General features: G+C 33.9%; 1 pseudogene; it reads left to right on the forward strand.

The window, feature by feature from the left end:
• The first annotated feature begins 11,386 nt into the window (after positions 1-11,386).
• LOC107878363 lies at positions 11,387-18,045 on the forward strand (annotated as a pseudogene).
• Positions 18,046-22,877: the final 4,832 nt, after the last annotated feature.

Genomic DNA, 22,877 nt, shown 5'->3' on the forward strand with positions numbered 1-22,877 from the left:
TAATTGTCAACTCCTCGATAGTATCATAATATGTTGAAATGGATAGGTAAAAGTAGGTTCGAGTAGGCAAAATTTAGGAATAAGTGTTTTTCTTATTGAATGTTTGAATGTGGAATTTGAGTTGAATGGTTTGGTTTTAGTTCTTGCATTTGGAAATGTATTCTTTTAATCGGGGAATGCCCCGTGATCACTTGTATTTATTCACCGAGGAATGCCCCGAAACATTTTGTATTTGGAGGATGTTTGTGATCAAGGCCTGAGGCATCGGGTAAAACATTGGAGCGTAGTTTATAACTAGTGTAGGTTAGCGTAGGTTTATATTTTCGTATTTTTTGTTTTGGACTGTATAATTGGACTGAACACTAAATTTTGGATTGTTTTATTTGTTGATTGATTGTTTTGCGTGCTTTTTGTATGATTTATATATTCGTAGTGTCAAAATTAGCTGATATGATCCACCAAGCGATCGTGGTCGAACCACGGGATCGATGGGTGACTAACACCTTCTCCTCGGTCAACAGAATTCCTTAACTGGTATCTCTGTTCATAGATCAGTTTAAAAGAGTCAAAATCATTTTGAAAGGATTTTTCAAAGGTGACTTGGCACACCGGAATATGCCAAGTGGCGACTCTGAGTTTTGAATGTAAACGTAATCCTTTTTCAAAATAAATCTTCATTTTGTCACTTTAACAATAAAAATCCTTTCGAAACTTAAAATCTAATCTTTTTTGGTTAAAAAAGGGGTGTAACAGCTCTGGCGACTCTGCTGGGGACTATTTCACAATTCAAGCTTATTTTGGAGTTGTATCGACTTAGTTTGCCACTATAGGTGTATGGACATTTTATTTGTGTTGTTTTGTATTATTGTATTATCACTGTTGAGTGCCTACGTGCTTGTTTACAGTTTTTATCTTATGTGTTACCGCTTTATATCTGGCATCATGTGCAAAACCCGAGTCATTCTTTCTGCAACAAGTCCGTAGTACACGTGTTGTACACGACATCTAGTTGAGTCACCCTTATTTTAGGGGGGAGCCGTCGGTGTTATGGAGTAGGTGAAAAGCAAAGCAGCCACTATCGACCATGCGCTCCCCCGAACAACCTTGTTAGTGAACCCCAATGTAGGTCAACCTTTAGGTCATGCTTATGTGCATCATATTGAAGACCTAGCGGGGCCCACTTGATCCTTTGTAGGAGACTCACCTCTAAAGCATCCCTATGTATTAAATGTTGCATCTTTGAGGGTAACGTGGTTATTTGACAGACTGATTTTGGGAAAAACATGTGCTAGAATTAAAGAAAAGTGTGTAGGCATGAAAAAAAAAAGAATGATGAAAGAAAAAGAGTTTCGTAGTTTTTTAGATTTCTTTATGACTTTTATTTTTCACAATCCAAAAATTTAAAAAGATTTTCTTACCTTTTTCACGCATTTACTCAAAAACAAAAACCTCAAAAAGATTTTCCCTTTATATTCTTTAGCATGTATTCATAATTTAAAAAATTTCAAAAAAAAATAATTTTTTAGGAGTTTTTTATAAAAGAAAAATGCAAAAAAGATGATAGAAGTTTTGTACATTTCATATAATGAAAATAACAAAAAGATTTTTCTTTCATATCTGTTGGTGTCATTTTTTAGGGTTAAGTATCAAATTGAAAACTCAAAAAAAGATTTTATTCTTGTTTTTCATCTTCTGTTTGTGGTCGCGTCTCTCACGTCAGAGTTCAGTCGGTTATTTAATCCTTAATTGTCCTATCTGGACGAACTACGCACCCCTGATTCTCCTCTCTCAGGAGTGAGATACATAGGCAGCCTATTGTTGGTTCGGAGATCTTATTTAAAAAATCAAAAAAATATTTTCTTCTCCTCATTTAGAGTAGGTGTTTCATATATGCCTTGAAAAGAAAAATACAAAAAGATTTTCCTTAATAATCGTAGGTTTTATTTTTGGTGGATCTTATTTGAAAAATCCAAAAAGATTTTCCTTTAATAGGTTTAAATTATTTTGTATGAAACTCAAAATTGAAAGCCCAAAAAGATTTTCTTTGGTAATTATAGATTTCATTTTGTATAAGGATTTAAACTTGAAAAATACAAAAAGATTTTTGTCAATTCTTTTGACAATTTGTTATTTTCTTTTCTTTGTGAAGTTTCAAGAAAAAGAATGGAAAAAAAGTTTAATCGGCCATTTTGGCAAGACTTCATGAACTACGCACACCTGATTCTCCTCTCTCGGGAGTGAGATACGTAGGCCCCCTTCTTGGGTTCGGTGATCTTTTAAAAAAAAAATAAGGAAAAAGAGGTTTTGAAAAAGTGTTGAACTCTAACACATTTTTTTTGAGTCAGTTTAAGGTGGTTGGTTTGTGGCATTCTGGCTGCTCCTCCACATCACACCAAATTCAAAGGGTTAGTTGTGTCCAACAAAGATATAGAAAGTGACATCATGGATCAAAGAGTCATGAAAATGAGAGTTTAAAGCAAGAGATTAGGAGACTAATGCAACAAATGACAGAAATGCATCGAGCTTGGGCCAGTGAGTTGCCTTCTCTTTCATTTTCTGCTATTGATCCTACAAATACCTCGAGTTTTCCACCAAAATCGCAAAGTCAGTGTCCTACTGTTGTTGATGCACCACAACATGACTCAGAATTCATTCCAAGCCAAAAGTATCACAATACTTCCACCACTTTTCCTCGAGCTCCTCAGTATAAGCCTGTTACATTCACAACACCATATGTCGTCTGTGATCTTGTTGCTTAATCCCCTACTGAGGTTTCTATATTGGCCAACCACCCAAGAGTTGTGCTTCCTTATGCTGCTAATGGACCCTTGTTCAATACTCTTGGTGATTATCACTATACTCCTGATCCTACTTTTATGCTAACTGGACCACTAAAATTTCTTAACAAGAAGCCTAGTGTGCCAGAAGAGCCAGAGAAAATGGTTGGAAAAATGAAGAGTGTAGGAAATGCTGTGAAAAGTTCCCTAAGATTTAGGAGTAAAGAAGATGTTTCATACAAAAACTGGGGCATGTCCTCAAGTGTTAACCCCCCTCTAAGCCTTGAGATATAAAAATTCAAGGAGCAAGATAAACAGGAGGAATCCGTGAAATATTTGGGACAATATTGCAATCAATTAAAGGAAACTGGAGGGAAGAAGAATGAGAAGGATACAGTTGCTATTGTAGTTGGAGAACGGGCACATCCAAGAAGACGACATCGTCATTACCGTCAATCTTAGGCCCAAGTTCATCCCTAAGCTCTCTATAATCCCTCCCAAAATCCATTATACTCTATTTCCCACCTCCATATCTAGTATATTGCGTACAATCATATGTTCAACTCCCTTCTTATTCATAATGGCGCGTACCAACTCCTCAGAGTTGCCCTCTGACTCCATAACTCTATCAAAGCCTTTCTAGGCCCGATTTTGGATCTAATCCAAACAATGAAATGAGGCAGAAACTGAGGGATAGCTTCACACCAATTGGAGAGTCGTATGCCAGCTTATTTCAGAAATTAGTACAGCGAGGCATGATCATTCCTCTCCTTGGGTATACTCTTGACCCGCATTTAAGAAGCTTTGACCCTAGTGTACGATGTGCATATCATTCTGATGTTCAGGGTCATAGTATTGAAGATTGTTGGGCTTTGAAAAGAGAAATTAAAAAGATGATTCAAGATGGATCGATTATAGTGCAGAACATTGATAGTGAGGAAAGCTCCAGGCATGCTGATATGCAAACCAGTGGCTAAGTTTTCAGGCTGAGCAATTGAGAAGTCACCCCTCTCCCTTCTAGGAAGAGGTCTGGTAGTTTGTTCTATTTTCTTTTCTGTTATTCGAATTATTTCAGGATTGTAGTTCGGGATCTATCTTCTTTTGACCCTTTGTTATTATGTTCAAACCCTTCTGTTTGTTTTAAGTATGTGTTATTGTTTTTTTTTACATAGTACATTTTATGTTGATTCTAGTGATATGACATGCCTACGGAGCCTTCAGCCATATCTTAAAAATCCAATTTAACCATGAAACATTGAATCAGAGGGTTAAAGTTAGGAGAAACATCTGAGAAAATAGTAGAGTGTTGAGACATTTGGTGACAAGTTGAAGCCTTTTCTGAAAATTAAGGCAATTATTTTGAGAATCACAAGAATAACTTGGTCATCAATTGAAAGACATGTCTCGATTAGGTCAAATAGTATTTATCAAGAGAAACGGGAAGAAAATTATCTCCACGAAGTCATGAGTCCTTCAGCATGAGGAATGTACAACAAAGTGGAGTTGTATACTGGGAAAGTGTAGAAAAAGAGGTGGCACACATGCTCGGGGCAAGTTAGTGTTGTAAAACATTTCATAAGTGATCTTGATCGTGCACTTTCGCATTGCATGCTATGTCCTAGTATTTTTAAGGATTGATACGACGAAGGCATTTCATTCTACTATCCAAACATTGTGTCATCCTTTGTTTACCCCATTTGAGCCTTAGTGTTATTTTCTTTCATACCCCTCTTTTGGAATCAAGATAGAGTCAACAAATAAAAAAAAATGTTGAAAAAGAAAGAAAAAATGAGTGTCAAGAAAAATAGAATTAGGAAACCAATTCCAAAGAGAAAAGATCCAAAAAAAAAGAGAAAGAAAAAATAGATCAAAAGAAAGAAAAAGTTTCCAGAACTACGCATGACCTGATTCTCCTCTCTCGGGGGTGAGATACGTAGGCTGCCCTACTAAGGGCTCGGTCCAACCAAATATACAATTTAGAATTGCCCAGTCAAAAGAAACTGGGGCATGAGTTAATCCTCATTGCTTGAGTCGATTTCAAAAGTAGTAAGTCCTACCCCACTTTAAGTGTCGTTTGGGCCTCGTGCCATCCTTTCTTTCTAACCCTATCCAAAAGTTAAGTTACAACCAAAGAAAGACCTTCAGATCAATATTTGAGAATGTTAAGGCTAAGCATGCAAAGCATATGATAATGCATTTTGGGAACTACTTGTCTTCCTCAGCATAAGGAATCAGGAGAGAAATAAAAATGAGAGAGTCTTATTGGTGAAAACCCTCACGGGCACCATAAGGCGATGGTAAGTTGAGAGAGTCTTATTGGTGAAAACCCTTATGGGCACCATAAAACGACTGTGAGTTGAGAGAAATAAAAATTAGAGAATCTCATTGGTGAAAAAACCTCAGGAATACCATAAAGCAATGGTGAGCCGAGAGAAAGAAAATGAGAGAGGCTTGTTGGAGAAAACCCTTTAAGGTGTCACTAGCCGAATGAGTTCTCTGAATGCAATTTACCCAAGGAAGTAACTCAATTTTAGGGTCATTAGCTCAACAACAATTGGTGAAAGTTTGGATGAAAAGATCAGGCAGCTTAATCCAAATGCATGGCATAATCATTAGAGTTGATTGTCATTTTAGATAAATTTTTTGTTTCTTTGTTTCAAATGGGGACATTCATTGTCTTTTCTTTCTTCTCTTTATCTTTACTTTTCTTTTCTTGAGTCAGTTATCCAAATAAAAAAAAATCATCATTGTCATTTTTCTCGTGTCTTTGAGTCAAATCCATGACAAAATAAGTGAGAAAAGATTTCAAAACTGACTATCAGCGTCTTCAATTGCACAAAGCAAGACAAAGTCAGCATATGAAAGAGACATGATTGTGAGCCGAATAAGGCATGCAAAAATTTTTGTCAACAGACAAGCTTGGGTACTTATGAAAATACCAAAGTTTAAAGGGTTTATCTGAGAAGCATGACAAAGCAGAGATACTGTGTTTATTTCGGAGTCACTCTTAATAATCTGAGTTTGGTTCAATGACACGACAAAGCAGGGGCAAATGCCAGCAATCTGAAACAAAATAAAGGGAATAAACACTGGAGCAGGTGTCAGGACAACCAAGTGCCGCAAACCACCACTAAGTTTTTCGCTAACAAATTTTTTTTGTTGAAACAGGGGCAAATTCCCTTTACTTTATTCAGCTACCATTGGAAATGCTCATCCGTGAGATTTTATTTTCTGTTCAGGACCCTCCGAAAAAATGGGATTTACTTTCTATTTAGGACCCTCCTGAAAAATGGAAATTTACTTTATATTCAGGACACTCCTGAAAAATAGGAAATTACTTTTTGTTTAGGGCCCTCCTAAAAAATGGAATTTTATTTTCTGTTCAGGATCCTCCTGGAAAATGGGAATTTACTTTCTGTTCAGGACCCTCCTGAAAAATAGGAATTTATTTTATGTTCAGGACCCTCTTGGAAAATGGGATATTACTTTCTGTTCAGGACCCTTTTGAAAAATGGGATTTTACTTTCTATCCAGGACCCTCCTGAAAAATGAGAATTTAATTTATGTTCAGGACCCTCCTGAAAAATGGAAAATTACTTTTTGTTCAGGGCCCTCCAGAAAAATGGAATTTAATTTTCTGTTCAGGACCCTCCTAAAAAATGAGAATTTATTTTATGTTCAGGACCCTCCTGGAAAATGAGATTTTAGTTTTTGTTCAGGACCCCCCTGAAAAATGGGATTTTACTTTCTGTCCAGGACCCTTCTAAAAAATGGAAATTTATTTTCGGTTCAGGACCCTCTTGGAAAATGGGAATTTACTTTCTATTCTGGACCCTCCTGAAAAATGGAATTTTACTTTCTGTTCAGGACCCTCCTGAAAAATGAGATTTTACTTTCAGTTCAGGACCCCCCTGAAAATGGGATTTTACTTTCTGTTCAGGACCCTCCTGAAAAATGGGACTTTACTTTCCATTAAGACCCTCCTGAAAAATGAGAATTTATTTTCTGTTCAGGACCCTCCTGAAAAATGAGATTTACTTTCGGTTCAGGACCCTCCTGAAAAATGGAAATTTACTTTCATGTTCAGGAACCTCCTGGAAATGAGAATTTACTTTCATATTCAGGGCAATCCTAAAAAATGAGATTTTATTTTCTGTTCAGGACTCTCCTGAAAAATGGGAATTTACTTTCTGTTCAGGACCCTCCTAGAAAATGGGAATTTATTTTATGTCCAGGACCCTTCTGAAAAATGAGATTTCACTATTTGTTCAGGACCCTCCTGAAAAATGGGAATTTACTTTTATATTTAGGACCCTCCTAAAAAATGAGATTTAACTTTATGTTCAGGACCCTCCTGAAAAATGGGATTTTACTTTATGTTCAAGACCCTCCTGAAAAATGAGATTTTATTTTAAGTTCAGGACCCTCCTGAAAAATAGGATTTTACTTTATGTTCAGTACCTTCCTGGAAAAAGGAATTTTACTTTCTGTTCAGGACTCTCCTGAAAAATGAGATTTTACTTTATGTTCAGGACCCTCCTGAAAAATGGGATTTTACTTTATGTTCAAGACCCTCCTGAAAAATGGGATTTTACTGGGATTTTACTTTCTGTTCAGGACCCTCCTGAAAAATGAGATTTTACTTTAAGTTCAGGACCCTCATGAAAAATAGGATTTTACTTTATGTTCAGTACCCTCCTGGAAAAAGGGATTTTACTTTCTGTTCAGGACTCTTCTGAAAAATGAGATTTTACTTTATGTTCAGGACCCTCCTGAAAATGAGATTTTACTTTTCATTCAGGACCCTCCTGAAATATGAGATTTTATTTTCTGTTCAAGAGCCTCCTGAAAAATGGGATTTTACTTTCTGTTCAGAACCCTACTGGTAAATGGGGATTTACTTTTTGTTTAGCACCCTCTGGAAAAATAGAAATTTACTTTCTGTTCAAAACCCTCTTGGAAAATGGAAATTTACTTGCTGTTTAGGACCTTCATGAATAATGGTAATTTTTGGAATTTTACTTTATGTTCAGGACCCTCTTGGTAAATGGAAATTTACTTTCTGTTCAGGACCCTTCTGAAAAATAGAAATTTACTTTTCGTTGAGGACCCTCCTGAAAAATGAGACTTTACTTTCTGTTCAGGACCCTCCTGAAAAATAGGATTGTACTTTCTGTTCAAGACCCTCCTGAAAAATGAACCTTTCTTTCTATTCAGGACCCTCCTGAAAAATAAGTTTTTACTTTCTATTCAGGACCCTCCTAAAAAATGGGATTTTATTTTTTGTTCAGGACTCTCCTGGAAAATGGGAATTTACTTCTATTCAGGACCCTCCTATAATGGGAATTTATTTTATGGGACCCTCCTGAAAAATAGGATTTTACTTTCTGTTCAGGACCCTCCTGAAAAATGAGAATTTACTTTTATATTCAGGACCCTCCTGAAAAATGAGATTTTTCTTTATGTTCAGGACCCTCCTAAAAATAAGATTTGACTTTCTGTTCAGGACCCTCCTGAAAAATGAGATTTTATTTTTCATTCAGGATCCTTCTGAAAAATAGGACTTTACCTTCTGTTCAAGACCCTCCTGAAAAATGAAAATTTACTTTTTGTTCAAGACCATCCTGAAAAATGGGATTTTACTTTCTGTCCAAGACCCTCCTAGAAAATGGTATTTTACTTCATGTCCAGGACCCTCCTGAAAAATGGGATTTTACTTTCTGTTCAGGACCCTCCTGAAAAATGGGAATTTACTTTCATGTTCAGGGCCCTCCTGAAAAATTATATTTTATTTTCTATTCAGGACCCTCATGAAAAATGGAAATTTACTTTCTGTTTAGGGCCTTCCTAAAAAATGAGAATTTAATTTCTGTTCAGGACCCTTCTGGAAAATGGGAATTTATTTTATGTTCTGGACCCTTCTGAAAAATGGGATTTCACTTTCTGCTCAGGACTCTCCTGAAAAATGGGATTTTACTTTCTGTTCAGGATCCTCCTGAAAAATAGAAAATCACTTTCTGTTCAGGACCCTCCTGAAAAATGAGAGTTTACTTTCTGTTTAGGACCCTCCTGAAAAATGGGTATTTACTTTCTGTTCAGGACCCTCCTAAAAAATAGAAATTGACTTTCTGTTCAGGACACTCCTGAAAATGGGAATTTACTTTCTGTTCAGGACCCTCTTGAAAATAAGATTTTATTTTCTGTTCAGGACTCTCCTCGAAAATAAGATTTAACTTTCTGTCCAGGATCCTCCAGAAAAATAAGATTTTACTTTCTGTTCAGGACCCTCCTGGAAAATGGGATTTTACTTTCTATTCAGGACCCTCCTGAAAAATGGAATTTTAATTCATGTCCAGGACACTCTTGAAAAATAGGATTTTACTTTCTGTTCAGGACCTTTCTGAAAAATGAGATTTTACTTTCTGTTCAGGATCCTCCTGGAAAATGGGAATTTACTTTCATGTTCAGGACCCTCCTGAAAAATGAGAATTTACTTTCATGTTCAGGACCTTCCTGAAAAATTTGATTTAATTTCTGTTCAGGACCCTCTTGGAAAATAGGAATTTACTTCTGTTTAGGACTCTCCTGGAAAATGGGAATTTACTTCATGTTCAGGATCCTCCTGGAAAATAAAAATTTACTTTCTGTTCAGGACCCTCCTGAAAAATAGAATTTTACTTTCTGTTCAGGACCCTCCTGAAAAATAAGAAATCACTTTCTGTTCAGAACCCTGCTAAAGATGGGATTTTACTTTCTGTTCAGGATCCTTCTGGAAAATGGGAATTTAATTTCTGTTCAGGATCCTCCTAGAAAATGGGATTTTACTTTTTGTTCAGGACCCTCCTGAAAAATAAGAATTAACTTTATGTTCAGGACCTTCCTGGAAAATGGGACCATACTTTCAAAAAATGAATTCCTTCTTTTATTATAATCTTTATTTGGGATAATTTTTATTTTAGTTTTGATTTTTATTTCAGGAGCCCGCCTGGAGAACAGGATTAGAAAATTGTAAGTCCAAAGCCCGTCTAAAGAACAGGGTGATGAAATTGAAAGTTGATGAAATTGTAAGTTAGGAGCCCGCCTGAAGAACAGGGTGATGAAATTGAAAATCAGGAGCCCGCCTGAAGAATAGGGTGATGAAATTGTAAGTCAGGAGCCCGCTTGAATAATAGGGTGATGAAATTGAAAGTCAAGTAACAAGGTTAAGAGATTGAAAATCAAGCAACAAGGTCAAGATGTTGAAAGTCAAACAACAAGGTCAAGAAGTTGAAAGTCAAACAACAAGGTCAAGAAGTTGAAAGTCAAGCAACAAGGCGAAGAAATTCAAAGTCAACAAATTGAAAAAAATAGCAAGTCAGGAGCTCGCCTAAAGAACAGGGTGATGAAATTGAAAGCCAAGCAACAAGTTGAGGAAATGGCAAGTCAAGAGCCCGCCTGAAGAATAGGGTGATGAAACTCAAGTCAAGAGTCCAAAAGAAGCCGCACAGATAGGACTTTTGTAATTTTGTTTATGTTTTAACTTGTAATTATTGTTTTTTTATGTAATGAAAGAGTAACAGACCGGAACCTCGACGGGACCTCACTCAACTCTCCAATTTGGTATAGTCCTTCTCCTTTCTTTGGAGATACCCTTGAATTGATTCCCTCATAACTTGGATAGGTAGGATGTCCTAAATTAATATTTGGTCGCCCTCCTTCTTTCTGTTTAATTCTTTTTGAATAATGATCGGGATAAAATTTTGTCTCATTGTCTACTTCTTTGTCTGAAAATACTTCATGTTTACATTCAAAGGGGGCATGCTGTAGACACCTAATTTTGTCCCTCCTAAGTCCAATTTTATTCATTTTAGCTCACCTTACCACACACCCCCATCCATGTGATTATACCCCACAAAAATACAAAAAAAGTAACAAACCTTAACATAATCCCTAACAAATTCTATCTTGTTTTAATCCTATCCTAACCAACTTTACACCTCATCCTAACAACCTACCCCACCCCTACTCACCACCATATACCCCCAATTCCCCTACCCTTCATGTCTTATTCAAGATGGAAACCAATTCACAAAGACACAAAATAAAAGAGGGCCCCACTTGAAAGATGCGTTTTGATTTTTTTCAATTTTTCATAAAGGAGAACAAAAATACTCTCAAAAAAAGGACTCCATTTTTCTTTTGGGGCCCATGTGATATTCCTTTTTCTTTTTTTCTTTCCAAATAGATAGGGGGAGGCACACATACTGAGGATCACTTTTTCTATTTCCAAAACAAGAACACACAACACACACAGAAGGGAGAAAAAAGGGAGATCATCTCCTCTATTTTTATATAGAGAATTCGACAAACACGGTAGCACCCATATGATCTTCTTCTTGACTGATTCACGCACATATAACATGCTCACCATTGGAGAAACAGTGAGAGGGAGAAATCAAGAGACGAGGGAGATAGAGAACGAGAGAGAGAGAGAGAGAGAGATCAACAGATTGGGGAGAGGGAGAGAAGAGTAGACCGAGAGTGAGAGATCGAGGAGGGAGAAATTCGGTCATTTTTCTAGAATTTCCAATGAAATTTTTGTCGGAATTAGTGACTAGTTCGTCTATTCAATGTACCCAGCTCTGAAATACTCCAATTTTTCCATTTCCCGTGATTTTCCAAGCAAATCTGGCCTTAAAACGTCGAAATGCGTCGGAATCTGTCTTGACCCGCCATTTCTGCTGCCGACGGAGCTCACTGGAGCTCGGTCTACACTGGGCTTTGGTTTTCTGTTGGGTGTTGGGGTTTTGGGTTCATCTGTCTTCGCGTTTCTGGGCTGTTTTTCTACTAATTTGGAGAGTCAAGACTTCGTTGGTATTCTTTGAGGTGTCGGGCAGCTTTTATCATCTTATTAAGTTAATCGAAAGCATTCGAAAGGTCCAATTCTATTCTTTCTTCCTTTAATTTTACTCATCGTGAATGATTTGTGTGTTTGATATGTTTGAATCTTGATTGTGTATTGGTAGATGTTGAATTTTGAACGTTGAAAACTTGAATTGACAATCGAAGCATGTGTTAATCATTGGTTAATGGATTTGGGGGATCGAAATTTGATAAAAGATGAGTAAATTAGTTGTTTTGATTCATTGTTATTGTTACTTTGCGTCTAATTGTCAACTCCTTGATAGTATCATAATATGTTGAAATAGATAGGCAAAAGTAAGTCTGGATAGGCAAAAATTAGGAATAAGTGTTTTTCTTATTGAATGTTTGAATGTGGAATTTGAGTTGAATGGTTTGGTTTTAGTTCTTGCATTTGGAAATGTATTCTTTTAGTCGGGGAATGCCCCGTGATCACTTGTATTTATTCGTCGGGGAATGCCGCGAAGCATTTTGTATTTGGAGGATGTTCGTGATCAAGGCTCGAGGCATCGGATAAAAAATTGGAGCGTAGTTTATGACTAGTGTAGGTTAGCATAGGTTTATATTTTCGCATTTTTTGTTTTGGACTGTATAGTTGGACTGGACACTAAATTTTGGATTGTTTTGTTTGTTGATTGATTTTTTTGCGTGCTTTTTGTGTGATTTATGTATTCGTAGTGTCAAAATTAGCCGATATGCTCTACCAAGCGATAGTGGTAGAACCACGGGATCCAGGGGTGACTAACACCTTCCCCTCGGTCAACAGAATTTCTTAATCGGAATCTCTGTTTACAGATCAGTTTAAAAGAGTCAAAATCGTTTTGAAAGGATTTTCCAAAGGCGACTTGGCACATCGGATTATGCCAAGTGGCGACTCTGAGTTTTGAATGTAAACGTAATCCTTTTTCGAAATAAATCTTCATTTTGTCACTTTAATAATAAAAATCCTTTCGAAACTTTAAATCTAATCTTTTTTGGTTAAAAAAGGGGTGTGACAATAGGGGACATTTTTCAATATTTTGTTAGAACAATCTCAAGATTCTACAATCAATAGAAATACAAAGGAACGACAAGCTTATTCAACCTTGTAAACAAGCTACATCGATGACAAAATAAAATATGCAATTAGCAAAAGTAACATAGGTAAGTCTTCCTCCATGCATATGGAAATAACAATACATTCAATGAACATTGGAAAAGAAAAAAATTCGGGCTTCACTATTTTTTATTTCAAGCAGTGAAAAATTGAAGCAAAGCACAGTGAATAATATTTTCGAGTAATGTAACTTTTTTGAGAAACGTGAATATGAGTGTTTTTGGGGTGGGAAAGAGGAGTGGAGGTGGAGGCATAAGTCACATTTATCATTTTTCAAAAAACGACTTCCCTTGACTTATAAGGGAAGTCATTTTCCCTCAAATAAAGGAAAATGAGTTGTTATGAAAAATATTTTTTCAATATTTAACTACAACTAAAGAAGAAAAAATAAAAAAAATATTTTTGAGAAAACATTTTCCATCATACCAATCACACCCGTCATGTCTTCCATCGCCAAGATAAGTTCATATGTCTGTGCTTATACAAATGAATATTTACAATGTTCATGTATTAGAATTAAAAATTATTTAAATCATTTATGTTGTTTAATAATGTAATGACGTAATTCTCACATAATACTTTTAAATAGACTGCGGATATATATTTCTTTCATTTGTTTGAATTACTCTGTCATAATCAATACTCTTATTGTTGGCAAAAAAATTTCTCTTGATAGTGCAATACAACTGGCCATGTGAGAGTACATATTGCGCAGATGAATTCGGAACCAAAATATGCCCTACAATTAAAACAAAATCAATGTATGCAATATAAAAAAAAAAAAATACTAAAATAGGCTTTGTTCACTTATTAAGAGCACAATGCCTTTAAATTTGTAACGGATGATGACTGACGACATTAGAAAAGTGAAATTCATTTTTTTATGGATTGTGCACTTATTAAGTGCACTATCCTTAAAAAAATGAATTGTGCACTTAATAAGTGCACAATGTATTTATTAATATTGTGTTTCACGTGCCACTTTCAATCTAATGTCAAATTATCTCCAAACAAATATTAATTTAGGTTCAGTGGTGAAAATTTAAACATTAAGAGGTCTTTCCTCTCAGCATTTTATTAGTACTCTAGTAAGATTTACCAGTCACCTAGATTGCATTTTTATAAAAAAAAAATTACAAATAGTGTCTTTTATTCATTGAGATAGTTAATACTCAGATTCATTATTTTTTGTTATCGAGGTCTTTTCTCCTAGCATTTACTCAGAAAATTAAGTGTGAACAAACACGTGATAATCATGGATGTCAACCATATGCCAGTGGGTATCTCTGTGTATCATTTGAGTTTGCTCATTAAATTTTCAAAACTTGTAGGTTAGATTATTGGGATCGCGGCGAGTATTTTGATATACTGTTTATAAATAATAATTTGCTTTATTTATTTATATTATTTTATTCTTAACATTAAATATTATTATTTAATATATTTTAAAAGTATTAAATTAATTATATTCAATAGGTAATATGGTGAATTATACCTATCATTTATTATTTCTTAATTTTTGTGTTAACGAAAAAGTGAAAAAATAAAAATGAACGAAACGAGTAAGATTATATCATAAGAAATTGGACAAACTTTGATAAATTCACTATTTGTGCAGTTTTCATGTTTATGAGAAAAAAATATATAATTAAAGATATCCAAATTATATATCTAGCTAAACTTTAACTTTAAATCTGTATGATTTTTAAATTAAGTTTTGATTTTTTTAAAATTCAATTGCTCGCATATAACTCGTAATTAAATCATAGCATTTCAATCAATGACAGGGATAAAGTTTAGTTTACATGTTTTATTGAAATCAATAACTTTTTCTATTAAGAATTTAATTGTATCTATATAAATTATTACTCTATTTATTAAAAAAATACACAATTGTGCAAAAAAAGGACAGTAAAAATAAATGAATTGTGCACTAAATAAGTGCACAATCCATAAAATAATGGATTGGGCACTTATTTAGCACACAATCTATTTATTAATAGATTGTGGACTAAAATGTGCACAATCTTTAAAAACTGTCACGTGAAACACAATATTAATAAATACATTGAGCACTTATTAAGTGCACAATCCATTTTTTTTATGGATTGTGCACATAATAAGTGCACAATCCTTAAAAAGATGGATTGTGCACTTAATAAGTGCACAATGTCAATTTTCACTTTTCTAACACCATCAGCCATCATCCGTTACAAATTTAAAGGCATTGTGCACTTAATAAGTGCGCAAAGGCTATTTTGATGCCTTTTTTTATATGACATACATTAGTTCTTTTTTTAGTTGTAGGGCATATTTTGATTCCGAGTTTACGGCAGATATCGTCCAACATTTGAAATTGCTTGTCTCTGAGCGTTGTTATTTATCATCATTATAAAATAAAATTTTACTAAAAATTATTTGCACACAAATTTAAGAGGATTTGCTTCATTATCAGGCGTACAAAGTTGAATTTTAGGAATGAAGACATGCTTAATAGCTAGTTCACTCGTTATTATTTCTGCATACATGACATTGTTATTAAATTTGCGATAAATAATATGTGTATCATTGCGTAAACCATTAAAAAAAATTCAAATTTCTAAGTAGCATGATTGGTGCGTTTTCTTTTAGAAGTAACCTGTTCAAGGATAATTTAATACATGTTGTCATGTCCTATTTCAATCCAGCCGAAACAACACATAACATGTGGTGGCGTTTATGACTCTTGGGTTTAAAAAATTCGTTTTTAGAGTCGCCACCTAACTTTTTAGGAAAATTAGGAAAAAATATTTTTTTATGTGAAAACTCTGCTTGGTCTTTCGAAACATATTTTGAGATTCTGAGTAAGGGTTTTAGTTAACCGAGCGGAAGGTGTTAGGAACCCCTCCGAGCCTATCCGAAGATAGTCCTTATGCTCAGTTTAGGAAGATATTAGGAAATTTTTTTATTTTGTTAGTTTCTTAAAACAGTGATAAGACAACTTTTATTATTATTTTTATTTGTTATCTTACAATGAATGAAAATTTAAGGTATAATAAACATGACACTACCATGTACAAGGAAGTAATATAATTATCGCAAAATATATGAATGAGTATTTTAGAATACGAAAAGGGTAGTAATGTAATTTACGCATATTAGAAAGTGCAAAACCTTATAATTCTATAAAGAAATTTAGGACATATGAAGTTTAAGTGTATGACTAGAATATAAACAAATATGTTTTTTCATGACCTGAAAATTTACTTACGAAATGTATATTTAAGAGTATGTAAAGAATATATGAAAGATTATGAATGAGTTGAAATTAAAAATAATAATAATAATGATAATAATGATAATAATGATAATAAAGATAATAATAATAATAATAATAATAATAATAATAATAATAATAATAATAATATAATGCCACTACAAGAAAATGGTTAAATTGTGACGGAATATTTGAGACGGAACACTTCTGTCACAATTTGTGATAGAATTTTGATGAATTTATGATGAATTATTTTTGCATAAATATAATTTATTTATTTTTTAAACTTTCACATAAAAATTCAAAGAGTGACAGAATTGTGACAAATTTTTGACAGATTTAAATATAATTTTTGTGACAGACATATTTTTATCACAAATTAAAGCTGATGAGAAAAAGTAATAACTTTCTGTCACAAATCTGTTACTAAATTTGTGACAGATTGAGCATTTCATCCCAAAAAACTTTTTTTTTAGAAATAACTATTGTAATAAAAATTTGTGACAAACTTATTCCGTCACAGTAAAATAAAAATAAAAAATTATTTTTGATGAATGAATTTATTTTTGTCAAAAGCAGGTTTGGCGAGTTTCCGTCTCAAATTTTTTTTATCTTTTCATTTTTCCATAATTTTTTTACACCTTTTCATTTCCCTCAAAACATAGACAAAGTGAGCAAACTTTAAAGGTAAATATTAACTCAACGTGATCTTGAACCGTATGAGTTGAATTCGAAAGGACTTTAAATCCATCTCTTCTTCTCATATTGAGCAAAATCGTTCCGTAGGAATGAAGTTTTTCAATATGAAAGTTTGTTGCTTCTAACATTACCGAGTATCATATTGCTTAGACCCTCAAAAAAGGCTGCTACAACCATGTCGGATCCTCCAAAATGCACTACTTATGGAGGAATTCAGCATGGACCCATCGACATTTTCTTCAGAGCGCGAGCAACATATATGATAGTATTTGATATAAAGAACGTTTAACTGTGAAATTTCGTTATAACAGGTTAAAGGACTATCCAAAGAGGAACTGGAGACTCGTAGTGAATTAGTACTTATGCCATCAGAGAGAATTCAAGCAATACCCGATAGAAGTACAACAGATACAACGAAGAAACTAGGAGGTCGTGGGACTTTATCGTTCAACAAAAATATAAATTTCGACTCAGGTAATATACATAATCAATGCCAAAATCTATCTCTATTTGGCTTTCGCTATGATTGGTTTTGATATAAAAAACGTGTATGAGAAAGATAGTTCGACGATGGTTACTATGATCAAACTGATGAGGCCATTCATTTTAGATCAGAATACAAAATAAGGAAAATGAAACAGGCTTGTAACATTCCAATTCTAGTTCATTGATTCCGTTTTAAATTCGACAGGATGAAGGATTAGATGTTATTTCAGAAGGTTTGGACACATTGAAAAATTTAGTTCGTGACATGAATGAGGTTTCCCTCATGATCCCCGACTTGTGTACTAAAAATCTTTCTATTCTCATGAAATAAAACTGTTTCTTGATCATCATTTTGTTTCATTCCGTTTCAGGAATTGGATAAGCAAGTTTCGTTGATTGATGAAATCAATACAAAGGTCAAAATTACTATTTCATAAATCGTAACAAACAATGTTGATACATCAACTTACTTTGTTTGTACTTACAGGTTGATAAGGCAAGTAGGCAACTAGTGATATCAAAAACAATAATGTCAAACTCAAGAAAAACATTAACAAGGTATCGCGAAGCAGATTACTTCTTTTTTTTTGACTCATTTTTCTAATGACGACTATCAACATTGTTTGTTCTTTTTTCTTTAGGTACGGTCCACCAGCAGCTTCTGTATCGATATAATACTTATCTATATTCTTCTGGGAGTTGCGACCTATCTTTACAAGTTCAATCTTTGTAGGTTACATTACATTGTTTCTTCTTATTCAGCTTTGTGATATCTTCCTTGATGGTAATTATGTTTAGAAGTTAAGTTACTCGAACTCTTCAAAATTATGGCCGCACCCGTGTCGGATCCTTCAAAAATACACTATTTTTGGAGGATCCGACGCACACCCGTAGACATTTTTAAAGAGTCCAAGCAACTTATCTTAGAAGTTAAGATAAGAAGTCTTCTGTTGTTTTGATCCTTCAGTTTGGTAACTGCCATTGGAGCAGTAATGCTTAGTAAAGTGTCATGTTTTCTTGGTCAGGTTCCTTTGTGAACCAATATCAGTGGATGCATATTCATCCTAGATAGTCATTTTTCACATATAATAGTAGATAGTAGAGAGTAAATGGTAGATCAGTGAACTAATTTTTAACGTGCAGTGTACAGATTAAATTGTACAATGTACATTTGCACCTTTATTAAAGACATCAATTAATATCCATACCTCGTCCCTTGTCTGTGTCAATCTCTCAAAATTTGTCTATTCGTAACTCTTGTGACAATCCGCAACGTGTAATTTTATAATAAGAACCGGCTAATTCTTCTAATACATGTGTGCTTAAATCCAACAATTAACTTATTATGGAATGGACAGAGTAATTATTTCTCAAAAGTAGACTTTAAGTAACCTAGACATGTGTACCTGCCGACGTGCTTTTCTCTTAGCCTTTTATGTTCTCTCTTCTTTTGTTGATTCCTTTGGTTGTGGGAAATTTTTATAGAAGTTGTTTGTTGAAGTGGTATCTACATTACTCTAATTGCATGTCATTTTCAGTAGATTGTTAAGTTGCTTGCTTTTGTTTACTGCGTTGTGTGTTCTGTTGTGGTAATTGCAATCTAAGGTATTTTTCAACTTTGTTGTATGTTCTATTGTGGGAAAATCTTGTAAAATTGCTCGCTTTTGTTTACTGCATTGATCGAGTACTACGACTGGATGAGGAAACTAAGTAGTTAAATATTTGGTGGCTGATTATTTGTAATTTTTAGGATAAAATGGAGGCCATCATAGTTACTACTCTTTTGGGCTCATCAGATGATTCATCAGAAGATCAAGAACTCGATATAAGTCGCATGTAATTTGATGTTGCGGGTGGAGCAAAAAAAGGGTGTGTTTATGGATTGGGCTCTCAAGTTTCAACCTTATATAAAGATCAAAATTCTGTCAATTCGACAAATTTAGTGTCCGATCATGTTGCCCGAAGAGCGCATCAAAATACTTGAGAAAGAGGTGTCGCAAATGAGAAAAAATTAAGAGAGAGTTCTTCAAGAACTTGTAGAAGCGATGGTGCAACAATGAGTAGAGCAAGAGGTTTTCCGTTTGAGGCAACAAAGTGATGATCGATTCAAATCTATGGAGGAGCAATGGTCTCGCATGATGAGCGATATGACATTATCTTCTCGCTCATTTAGTAATCCTACTCTCCCTAATAGGGACTCATCTAATGCTTAAGTGTTTAATATTTTGAGACTTTAGTTACTTGAAGTGTTGACTTGAACATTGTCACACTTTTTGGATAGTTATATGCTTTACATTTTAAACATTGGTAGACTTTTGCTTATTGAAGTCGTGATTTTGCATGTTTTAATTAACTTCAGACGTTTTTTTATTATAAATCTTATATTATGTGTTATATATATATATATATATATATATATATATATATATATATATATATATAGTGTGAGAGAGAGCATAGTATTTTGTAATTATTATTTATTAAAATTAAAAATTCAAATAAAATTTGTGACAAATTTAATTTGTCACAATCTATCCTAAATTTGTTACTAATATAGGTAAGAGAGTCATATTGTGACTAAATTAGTCAGTCACAAATTATTCGTAACGAAATATATTGTCACAATTGTGGTGACTAGGTTTGAAAATTTGTTACGGAAATTTTTCTGTCACTATTTTATAATGGAATATTTTGTCAAAAATCTGTTATAAATTTGTGACGAAATTTAAGTCAAATTTAAGGATTTATATTGTGACAGACAATTTGTCTCAGTTTTATCACAATAATTTTGTGACGGAAATTAAATCCGTCACAATGATTTTATGACCAAAGGTTCTGAGATGCACATTTTTCCATCACAAATCCATCACAATCAATGATTTGTGACAGATTTGTGACTAAAATCTTTGTCACAATTTTCCCATTTTCTTGTAGTGTGCATAACCTATGAAGTTGTTAATAATAATAATAATGATAAATTAAAATAGTGACGATAATTGCAGTATAAATAATAATGACAATAATAGCAATATTGTTAATAATAATAATAATAATAATAATAATAATAATAATAATAATGATCATAGTAGTATGTAAAATAATATACCTTGTACGTGATAGCGGATGAATATATATACCTCACATTTCTATCCTGAAAACTCGAATAATGTAAAAAAATAAAATATAGCGCAAAACATTAGAATTATTTATTAGAAAAATAAGTTAAAATTGGTGGGTGGACCCTTTTTTTTTTAAAAAACATAAATTTTAGTAATGTGCTTTTCTATTAGTTTTGAAATTTTTATCTTTTATTGTTGTGTTTTTAAGAGGAACATGGTGGCTACAATGTTAATTTTATTTAGACATGTTGGTGGAAAATTTTCAAAAGAATTATCTAAGTATGCTAAAAATATATTCCTTCCTTAGTGATAACCACATGTTATTTATGAAAGTCGAGACATTAAAACTGCTTCTAAGAGGGCCGACAAATAATAGAGTAATATGGATTTAATAATTGGATAAAGCTACCTTAAATAAACTTAACAACACGAGTTAGTAATTGTTCTAAAAATAAAACCCAACACAAAAATATATAAGTTAACCCGAAAGACAATAAAGAATATTAGATTTGGCTTAAGAATTTAAGCTCCTAATTTTCGGGGCTCCGAGGTTCTGCGATCCTAGTTGTGATTGACCTGATGCTTCAATAAAAAATGAAGTTTTGCTTCAAACTCCAACTCCCGAGTTACATGTAAAAAGAAAAGAGTAAACAAAATTAGTAGCGTCCCGAATTCCAAATGAAGGGACGAAGCGTAAAGAATAAACTTGAGACGTAACATCTGTATGCAATCATCCTCCAGAAATACAAGCACGTTACAAGGACGTACACATCTACCACTATTTTTTCTTTGATTGTGGGGTAGCCATAAACCAACACAATTTGCAATCTGAACTATATTTTCCTTAGCACCTTCCCCACTAGCACATCTTAAAGGCGAGAAGCTAACATAGATTGGTTTTAAAACAAAACATTAATTCTAAACAGAGAATAAAGAAAGGATCCACATATTCACTTACAAAGAAATCCCACTTAAACTTCAACTTGAGGATCTCAAACACTAATTAAAGTAAAGTTAGAAACCTAATGTTTCAGTCTAAGGAAAAAGGAGTTTCTCTTCTTGTTTTCTTCTAAAAAAATTTATTAAAGTATACGCCAACATTGGAAGCAGTACAAATAACACCAAGGAGTTTTAAATATCAGCAAGTAATGGAACAAATTTGTAATTCCCGAACTTATTATTACGCTTAATAACAACTTGAAAACAGATTCAAAATATATCAACCCCATACCACACGAAATACGACAAGAAAAAAGGAGTAAACACTTCACATGTTTCATAAACTTAGACACTAGACAAACATATGTGTACATAGTACAAGTGTAATTAAGGCGAAACGATGTTCTTGAACTCGAATTGCAAAGCGACCTGTAGCACCTAAATGAGATAAGTATGACTATATGTATATATATATATGTATCCGCCGAAACGTATTAGGGAAGACAAATTCGATGTCACGACCCAAAAATGAGGGTCATGATGGCACTTGTCGCGGCGTAACTTGACAAGTAAGCCTATCACCCAAACTGATACGAAAGGAGGAAAAGACAGAAATATCCCAAGGTAAGACTTCTAGCTCGAAGCCTAATCATATAAGTAATCATAATAATGCGGAAAGAACTTATCAAAAATACCAATCATACCCAAAATCAGGTGTTAATAGTGTAAGAACTACTAATACAATCCAGGAGTCAAATACATCAGGAAAATAACTACAAAGGAATAATATATATCACTGAATACTAATAAAGATATAACTAATATAGAAAGATAGAGGTGAACTTTGGACGGATGAATGTCCAACCGCCACCTTGGAAGCTCCAGCAATCGCCCGAGTCAAGCAAGCTGAGGCGCACTCGAGCTACGACCTGCATCGAAAGGGCGCAGTAGGCATGAGTACGGTCTACTTGTACTCAGTAGGTATCATAGGCCGACCAAGTAAAGTAGTAAATAAAGCATATAAAGTATACACTAAGGGCATGTCACCTGCAATAAAAAAAGGTCCCAGAACGGTAGCCCACACCACTTGCACTAACAGTTCTAATATATCTCACATATATTATAACAACAAACCAAGATATAGAACACAAATATACATTATGTCACATATAAATAGAACAAGAGAGAACATGTAGATACAAGATCATCAAATACAAGCAAAGAAAGATAAGACAAATACATAGATGACAAGTCAATAAGGTAATACGACACAACATAAACACAATAAAGTAAGTACAATGTATATGATGATGATAATGCATGAGGTCGTCGCACAACCTCCGGGATCATCACACAATCCTCGTATATACCTACAAAGGCAAGCCTCCCAACGCAGGACCCATGGAGGGTTCGTTAATCCGTATACAATCTAAATATCTCATATCTCCTTTTCGACACATCTCTTGAAAATGGTTTTATAAGGTGTTACAATATCCTTTAAAAAGGTGTTACCAGTGTTTCTCAGATGTTGCCACAGTGGTACCAATGTTTCATGAATGAGTATGGATATGAAGATGTAATGCTCACAACCAATCACAATAAGT

The sequence above is a fragment of the Capsicum annuum genome, unplaced genomic scaffold, assembly GCF_002878395.1.
Source record: "Capsicum annuum cultivar UCD-10X-F1 unplaced genomic scaffold, UCD10Xv1.1 ctg5405, whole genome shotgun sequence".
NCBI lineage: Eukaryota > Viridiplantae > Streptophyta > Magnoliopsida > Solanales > Solanaceae > Capsicum > Capsicum annuum.